We start from the raw sequence: 8,653 nt of genomic DNA, 5'->3' as shown, positions 1-8,653 counted from the left end.
TATATTACATACAACCGACAACCAGAAGGCCCATTTATCAAAACTACTAGTCTTCGTTGCCTGAGACGAACGAATCCAGCCACCTACGACCACAGACGCCTGCAACTAAATGGATTTCCCCTTTGATCTGCCGCTTGCGACCGCGGACGCTTGAGCGTGGGAGTGGGGCACTGTCGTCCGACAGACCGGCCGATTTGGCTTACAGGCATGTGTCGTGTGGGGGGTGGCCGTTGGCCCCTGGCGGGTAGCTGGGTAGGGCTAGCCGCTGGTTCATCCACTTCGCCACTGCGGCCTCTGCTGCAGACAACATCAGGTAACCACATCGGCGCCCTGTAGTGCCTCAGTGAGCCGGTGAGCAGTTGCTCTCGCTGGATCAATTATTTTGATTCTGAATTTTATTTTGAATTATTTCACCTTGGTTGAGGAAAATTCAATTGCATTTAGGTTAGTCACGTTTTTTCGCTTGATCAATTATTTCACCTTAGTTGAGCAAAATTCTAATTTAGGTCATCTTGTCATGGATTTGTTCAATTGCATTTTTTGAACAATTGATGCATTTTTCAAAAGAAAGAGAGGTGATTCAGTTGATGAACAAGCAGCAACCGAAGCAATGCTTGTCCAGACAAAGTATTGCTGTAGTGAACTGAATGCTCCATGGTTAAATGGCATTTTGATACAGTTCCTTTTGTTATGGAGTAGGTTATATATAGGCATGCTAAAGTGAGCCTGAGCGCATACTGTTTATTCTACGCGCTGCCCATCGTACGAGTGCGTCCTGTTCTAAACAACCGACCAGACATGGGAGTTTGCGCCAATTTCTCCACTCCTTGTCCAAACTGATGGTAAAAATGGGTCTAATTATAGTAACAGGAACATGATGCATCCCACTCCGTGTCAAAATAGGTAGTAACGTTGGATCTCATTGTAGTAATATATACATGATGCATTACTAGCATTTGGTCTCTCCGGTCCGTGTAAAAGCCAATGGTAATACTAGGTCCAGTTTTATAGTAATTCAAACATGGGGTATTACTATCGTGGAGTTTTGCTTGTATGTGAACATGATGCATTACGAGTAGTAAGATAGAATTTACTTTTAATAGTGATGGTAAAGGAATTTAATCCAATTACTATATATGCTAGAACATTTACCATTTCATTAGCATTAGGGTTGTGGGGCGGAGTTGCGGTATGTGGACATGGTAATGGAATTAAGTTCCGTTACTATATAGTGTATAACATTTGACAATTGCATATAGCGACAGAGCTTCAGCAGAGGTGTGGTATGTGTAGATGGTAACAAAATTTAACTGCATTACCATATGTACTAGAATATTTACCACTGAATTAGCAGAAGGTGTGCGGGGAGGGGGTGTGGTATGGTGGTAACTAATTTTAATCATGTTACTATAGATAGTAGAATATTTCCCACTTAGTCATAGGGCTGCGAGGCGGAAGTGCGTTTGTAGTACTATATGATAATGGGCTTTAATTGTGTTACTATATATGCTACAACTTTTACTATTGATTAGGGTGGATGGATTACTAGCACGCGCAGCCAGGGAAGTGCAGCGGCCGGAGCGCAGGATAAGCAGTTTTTGCGCTCACGTGTGCTTTAGCCACAAACTTAAATTACAGGTACCAAGGTAAAATTTAATGACTGCTTTGCAAGCCAACTTTTTTTCTCGTTAACCGAGATTATTAATACATCTGCATTCATGGAAGGAAGAAATGAGAAGGAAGTAGCACAACGTCATTATGACTACATGCATGCAAGCATTAAATAAGTTGCTAGTACGAAAAAACATCATTAAATTTTGCCTCGGTTACTGTTAGTGGCCTTGTATAGATGCAAAATGTATTTTTCATAGTGGCCTTGTATAAGGAAATGGAGGGAGTATTTGAAATTTTTTTACAGCTTCACCCCTCCAGAGATTTTTCTTGAAGCTCCGCCATTGCTCAGGCATGTCAGCGGATGTATAGGGCGCCGGCTTTGGCAATCGTGGTTGTATATGCTCTAAGTCCTATAAATTTCAAAACACACATCTGGATTCTATACGCGAGTAAGCCATTCATCACGGGTCCTATGCGCGGCTGACCAGGCCTCGTGGCCTGTTGACTCACGCCACCCAGGTGATATTTTGCAAAAACCTCCCTGGTAGGTTTCTTCTCTGTCACTTGTGGTCCTCCGTTTTTTCTCCTCCTCATGCGTGATGCGGTTCATCAACCCGTGCTGGTGGCGCACGTATTCTCCAGGACAAATTTACTTGCCACAGTTTCTTGGAGTACCACGCCGTGAGATTGCACCGGCCTCAGGTCGCCGTGCGCGGAGACGAGGGGCATGATGAGGAAAATGACATCGTTCAGCCCTTGCCGGGATAAATTTATTATTATTTTTGAAACGACATCTTGCCGGGATGATAAATCCATCGCCAGACCGTGTGTGTGCGCGTTTTGAGCTAGCTAGTACGAGTTGAGATTGATGGTCACATCGACGTGCTCCCACAAGTCAGCCTCGGCGTGTACAACCCGCTCTCTGCCTGCTCGTTCACCGGTGAGGTGGACACGTTTATGGGCATGTGGCGTAGCTCCAGAAGACGGCCATGGCCCACTTCCCACTTCCACACACGGCATCGCCAAAGTTCAAGTTCTTGAGTACTCCTAGCTTCGGTCGTCGGCGCATGCAGAGTGCTTGACTAAATACTCGAGGCCATTGCAGAGCATGGGGAGGTGAACGGCAGGGCAAGCAGCCTTGTGGTAGGTGGCAGCGCCGGGGCGAGCCCACCGTGGGGTGGAGCGCATACCCACACCGTCCTCCTCGGGCTGTATTCAGATACGATTATGTATATCTAATGGTTGCGATTTACTTTAGTAGGGTTATTATGTATATCTATGGAGCAATAAAAACATTAGCCACAACAATATGTGCAGGGCATCAACAAAAACGTTAGCAAAATTCACATTTGAAGGGACATATATTATATAGTCATGCACGTGGAGCAAACAGAAAGCACATATTTCTACACAAAGCACATATTCACTTTGGGTTGTTTTGGCTTTGGAACTGAGACTAATATATACAGTAGATGATGTAGATCAATGCCAGTGAGCCTCTCACCTATCAGTCTGGGATGCAGCGGGCATCTATTGGGCCATTTCTCCATCCATGAGTTTGTGGATGGCCTGAAAATCCATGGATAGAAAACGTCCACCAAACCCCCGCCCAACGGGTTGGATATCCATCTCTATTACCATCCTTACATTTTTATGAGAATTTATTCTCAATATTTCGAAGTATTATTCTTCTACTCCCCCTGTCCTAAAATAAGTGTCTCAAGTTTAGTACAACTTTGTACTAAAGCTAATACAAAATTAAGACACTTATTTTGGGACAGAGGGAGTAATATATAATAGATTGACAGGTAGATACTTATCCTGTTATTCACTTTGTGAAAAAAAAGGCCGTTTTGTTCTTTAATATAGACAGAACTGCGTATGCAAGGCATCAGAAGAAAAGACTAGAGGTCATATAGCTAGCTAGAATGGAATCAAAGAACGACAAAGAACACCCCTGGTACAAGAGAACTGTCTCCTTTTGAACCGAATTGGATAAATGAAGGACTAGGAACACACCCTGGTACAAGGGAAGAGGGCTCACGAACGAACAACATAGAACGTACTTAGTATGCAAGGCCTCACGCACCTATATCAGTTGGATGATGTTGCAGAATCGGTGGATCCGCTAGGTTTAGAAACTCCGCTCTCAGACCATGCTTCGACCTCAGCACCGATAATGGGTTTGAGCAAACTCCTCCGCTTGTATAGATAGATGCGGTGGAGTTTCTCAATGTTCTAAGCTAGCAAGGCCTCCGGCCAGTCGGTAGCGTGGAAATTGGCAGATTAGGGGGAGATGTTGGAACTTGGAAGAAGCTAAGCTTGCTAGGTCCATTATAACAACAGGCCTCGTCCTTTTCGAATTGTCCTCGATGACTTTAGAGAAACTCTAACGCGGCAGCTCAAACGGACACACACGTTGTCCGTTTGGATCGGCTGTCCGCTCGCCATCCGTTTCCTTTTATGTTTGGATCGGCCGTGCCTCCAACGCGCGGACCAATTTTCGTCCCTCGCGGGTAGGCAGCCGTTTTTTCTCAAACATAATTTCAAATAAAATACAGACATCTTATATAGTTTCACAACCAAACAAATATAGCAAAGTTTACAAGCCAAATAAATATATCATAGTTTACAAGCCAAATAAATATATCATTGTTTACAAGCCAAATTAAATTATCTCAAATACATTTAAGAAAAGATACATCTATTGGTTGCCAACGTGAGCCCACTGCCCACATATGCTCAATCAAATCATTTTGCAGCTGGATGTTAGTTTCCAGAGCGGTTTTAACATGCTTCTTCTTACCACTCATCTCAGCCATTGATCTCACTAGTTAGTGACATGATTAACTGTTACCTTCTTACTTCCTATGTCAAAAGAGGAGGTAAAAGAAAGCATGTTAAAATTTGTCTAGTTTTCAATCACATATTTAATACTCCCTCCGTCCAGAAATACTTGTCATCAAAATGAATAAAAGGGGATGTATCTAGATGTATTTTAGTTTTAGATACATCCATTTTTATCCATTTTGATGACAAGTATTTTCGGACGAAGGGAGTAATAAAATTGAATGAACTGTGCAAACGTTGCCGCTCCTTTCATGCTTGGACAGGGCCGGTCCTAGGCAGGGGCAAGAAGGGCGACGCCCTAGGTCCAGCCTCACGAAGGGGCCCCGACCATGTGCATCGGTATACTATAAGCCCGACATTTATTAAATAAGTGGACCGAGCAAGCCAGCGGACCAATAGAAAAAGGCCATAATTCTTAAAGCCCGTGTGGAGGCAGCTAGCTTCTCTTCGATCTAGCCGCGGCCGCCGTTTCTTCTCTCTAGACTCCCTTCTTCCTCTGTCTTCTGGTTCCCAATCCCGCTCCAGTGCCCCTACTCCCAAAGCACACATCATGGCTAGCAAATTAATGGATATTTTCGTTGTACTACCTCCGTCACGGTTTAGAAGGTACGTTTTGAAATTCTCTAGGATCTAGGTGGTTATCTATTGGTTGTGAGATGGACTAAAAAATAGCATTCACACTATGCATGCATATAGAAATAGTACTCCGAAGTACTAATTAGCTACTAGAAATAAATGCAATGCGCTCTAAACCTTGTTTATTATGGAAACGCACGCAAATTTAACTGTGCCTTCTAAACTGTGACGGAGGGAGTAGCTGATTTCTTTGACCCGCTATTGATTTCTCCATCTCACTTCCCTCTTGATTTCCCTATAAATATTCCCATTGAGCGGGCAGCATCACGCAACACTTGAAAAGTAGCATCTTTTGATCATGTATAATTCTCTTGGATTTATAAGTGCTCCCCTTTTGATCATTGCTGAAGTACGTACTTCTGCTGGGTTGGGGACATAAAGTGGCATCTTGTTTTCTCCTGTGTTAGGAATCCTATCTTCATTGGTTATATAAGAATTAAGACTTTGTTGGTTGTTGCCAAAACATGCATGTGCATTCATGTTTGTCCATGGTGTATTATGAGACGTTATTTGGTAATTAAATTTCCTAGAACTTTCAATCCAAAAGAAACTTTGTGCTTTATATTAATATATAATTGATTTTTTCCACTAGTGGGGCCCACTTTTTAAGTTCGTCCCGAGCCTCTGAAAAGTTAGGACCGACCCTGCTTAGGCACAACATTGTCGCCCTCAAACTGAAACCCTTGGTCATGGATACGTCCAGACACTCATCCTCTACGATCATACTGTGCATTATCACACAAGCAGTAATCATCTCCCGCAACTTAGCACGATATCGAACGATGCCGTATCGAGATTGTAGAACACCAAATGCATGCTCCACATCATTCCTAGCACTCTCTTGCTCTTGGGCAAATCTCTTCCTCTTCTCTCCTACATGGTTGGAGATTGTCTTCACCATAGTAGTCCAATCAGGATAGATACCGTCAGCTAGATAGTACCCTTTGTTGTAATTGTGGCCATTGATGTTAAGACCTCCGGGCAGTTTCTTCAGCAAGCCTTGCAAACACCGGAGAGCGTTGAAGCACGTTGATATCATTGTGACATCCAGCCATGCCGAAGAAAGAGTGTCAGATCCAGAGATCTTGTGAGCCCACGACCTCAAGTATGTCAGTGCAAGCCTTGACATGGCCCCTATACTCCACCTGTCAAGCAGAAGGCAGTTCTTCCACTCCCAGTGCATACAATCTAGGCTACCAATCATCCCCGGAAAGCCCCGGTTGGCATTCATCGCCAACATGCGGGTTGTATCTGCTGCATTTGACTCTCCCAAGTACTCAGGGACAAACTCTGCAATCACAACCATGCAGAACTTGTACATGGACCCTAGGCACGTGGTCTCGCTCATACGAACATAGTCATCGATGAGACCACCGGGAACTCCGTATGCAAGCATCCGACTAGCCATTGTGCATTTCTGATAAGAGGAGAAGCCCATCTTTCCAAGGGCATCATCCTTACACTTGAAATACTTACCGTATGCAACCACCCCCTCCCAGATACGGTTGAAAGCAAGTCTAACCATACGGAAATGGCACCGGAATATGTGATGCTTGAAAAGCGGGTTGGGTGTCTCGAAATAGTCCTTCCACAGAAGGAAATGGTCGCTCTCTCGGTTGCGATTCGCCTCGTGTCCGCGTCGACGCAAATGCGGCCCAAATTTGGGCCTGGAATCGGACGTCAGGCGGATGAAAAGCGGACGCAGGTCTGTTTGGGATCGATGCGTAGGGCCGACTTTTGTATCCGTTTTGACCCAAACGAACACACGCGGACGAAATGGGTCGGCGCATTGGAGTTGCTCTTACATAGATGTTCACAAGCCGTGTCTGTCTTTGTGAGCATTTTACTACTCCCTCAGTAATCAAGTATAAGACCTTTTAGACCTTTGTGAGTATTTTACTACTCCCTCACTTTGGGGTGATGTTCACCAGCCGTACCTGTCTTTGGGAGTACTAAATATGTCTGTGCTTCCTACATATTTTTTATTTCGCGTATTAGATTTGTCTGAAATAAAACTTTACAAAGTTTGAACAAAATAATTATCTTAGAAAACATCAACATCTATAGTACCTAATAAATGTAATACAAAAATATAATCCATGGTGGATCTAATGATATTAATGGTGTATTGTGAATGTTAGTAATTTTCTGTATAAACTGGTTAAACTTTAGAAGTTTTGATTTCAGACAAACCTAATACGCAGAGTAAAAAGAAACGGAGGGAGTACTAAGCTAATTATAATGGCTGTTACGTCTACCACTCTAATAGTCGTAAGGCAATTGTAAAGAGCGAAGCGGTGCTACAAGATGCGGAAATTGGCAGCGGCATACATATGCGGGGGCACACTCCTGCCCAGCGATGCCTGACCGTATGATTGGCTCACGAACCTCAAAGTCGTTGGATTTCGCACGAGGGCACACTAAGTTTTAAATTTAATTTCTAAAAGTTAGTAATTTTGTCATTCTTTCGTATACGGTTTCAACTGTTGAAACTTGGCGAAGTTTTAAAACCAACCAAAATGTTTTGAAAAAGCGGTCGTAGTTCAAAACCCTCATCACAACCTACACGAAATGCGAACGAAACTTAATTTAAATTTTGATGCAAAAATATAAAAGTTTCAAAATCAGAAGACAAAAGAAAAATATTGTGGATGCCGCTGCAACTGCACGCTATAAATACCGTCTCTACAAGATGCATCAATTTTCTTAAAAATCAAGCACGCATATATATCACTTTTTAAAAATTAACACACTTTATATGTGGATACAAAGGGAGTATCATGGACTCCCTTGGATCCATATTATTTATAGTTAGTTTAATATAAAGTTAGCACAACTGTGTACTACATTAATGATAAATTTGTCCTAAGCTTGCTTACCACATACACCACACACCACGTGGTATGTACCATAGCATGTTCTGAATCAACCTGTGATTGGATGGCTAGAGGGACAGTGGTATCCCCAACCCATCAGGGTTAAGTCCTGTTGCTCGCATTATTCCTGGATTTATTTCAGGATTTCCGGCGATGTGCTTTCAGAGAAAAGAGATGTCCCCGTCGACGACGAGGCGCCTACGGTGACTTCGGAAATCTCAAGATGATATGCCGGCTCAGTCTTTCGATGGTGCTCATAGGGATATGATATGTATTTATGCGTTCATAAGGATGAGTGTATGCGTGTATGTAGAAGCGATTGCGTCTGTACTTTGTTCAAAAGAAAAGTACCATAGCATATTGAGAAGTCATTTTAATCAAGTATAGTATGACAATGCTCTCCCTCGGCTCCGGATGCGACTTCTCCGGTCAATCCGATTGGTCAGGTGACCATCCTCATAATGCTTGTGTTGATGTTAGGGATGATCGTAATCAAATATCAATCATGCCCTTATTAGTCGAGCTAAGAGCAAGTCTAATAAGATCTAGTCAACAGGTTATAAGACTTGTCATGTCATAAAGATCTTACCCGAAGGAATGAGAAAAAAGGAGAGAGAGTACAACGGGCTCTTTATTCTACAGACTAGCTATAACACATGAACCGAGACAAAGTATAG

At 43.1% G+C, this 8,653-nt stretch overlaps 1 protein-coding gene across 4 annotated transcripts in view; it reads right to left on the bottom strand.

Moving 5' to 3' along the window:
- LOC123114340 (uncharacterized) overlaps positions 1-3,985 on the bottom strand; it is a 15,740-nt gene extending 11,755 nt beyond the window's left edge. Inside the window, exons 1-2 of one of the 4 annotated variants that reach the window (XM_044535777.1) lie at positions 3,704-3,976; positions 3,119-3,319 (exon numbers count right to left, since the gene is read on the bottom strand). The gene's annotated coding sequence lies outside the window, so the exon portion shown is untranslated. Of the gene's footprint in view, positions 1-3,118; positions 3,320-3,703 lie in introns of all 4 variants that reach the window. The other 3 variants (XM_044535776.1, XM_044535778.1, XM_044535775.1) reach the window with 3 other exon arrangements.
- Between the last annotated feature and the right edge of the window lie 4,668 nt (positions 3,986-8,653).

The sequence above is a fragment of the Triticum aestivum genome, chromosome 5B, assembly GCF_018294505.1.
Source record: "Triticum aestivum cultivar Chinese Spring chromosome 5B, IWGSC CS RefSeq v2.1, whole genome shotgun sequence".
Taxonomy (NCBI): domain Eukaryota; kingdom Viridiplantae; phylum Streptophyta; class Magnoliopsida; order Poales; family Poaceae; genus Triticum; species Triticum aestivum.
Note: the sequence above shows the minus strand (reverse complement) of the source record. Positions and strands in the feature narration are given on the sequence as shown.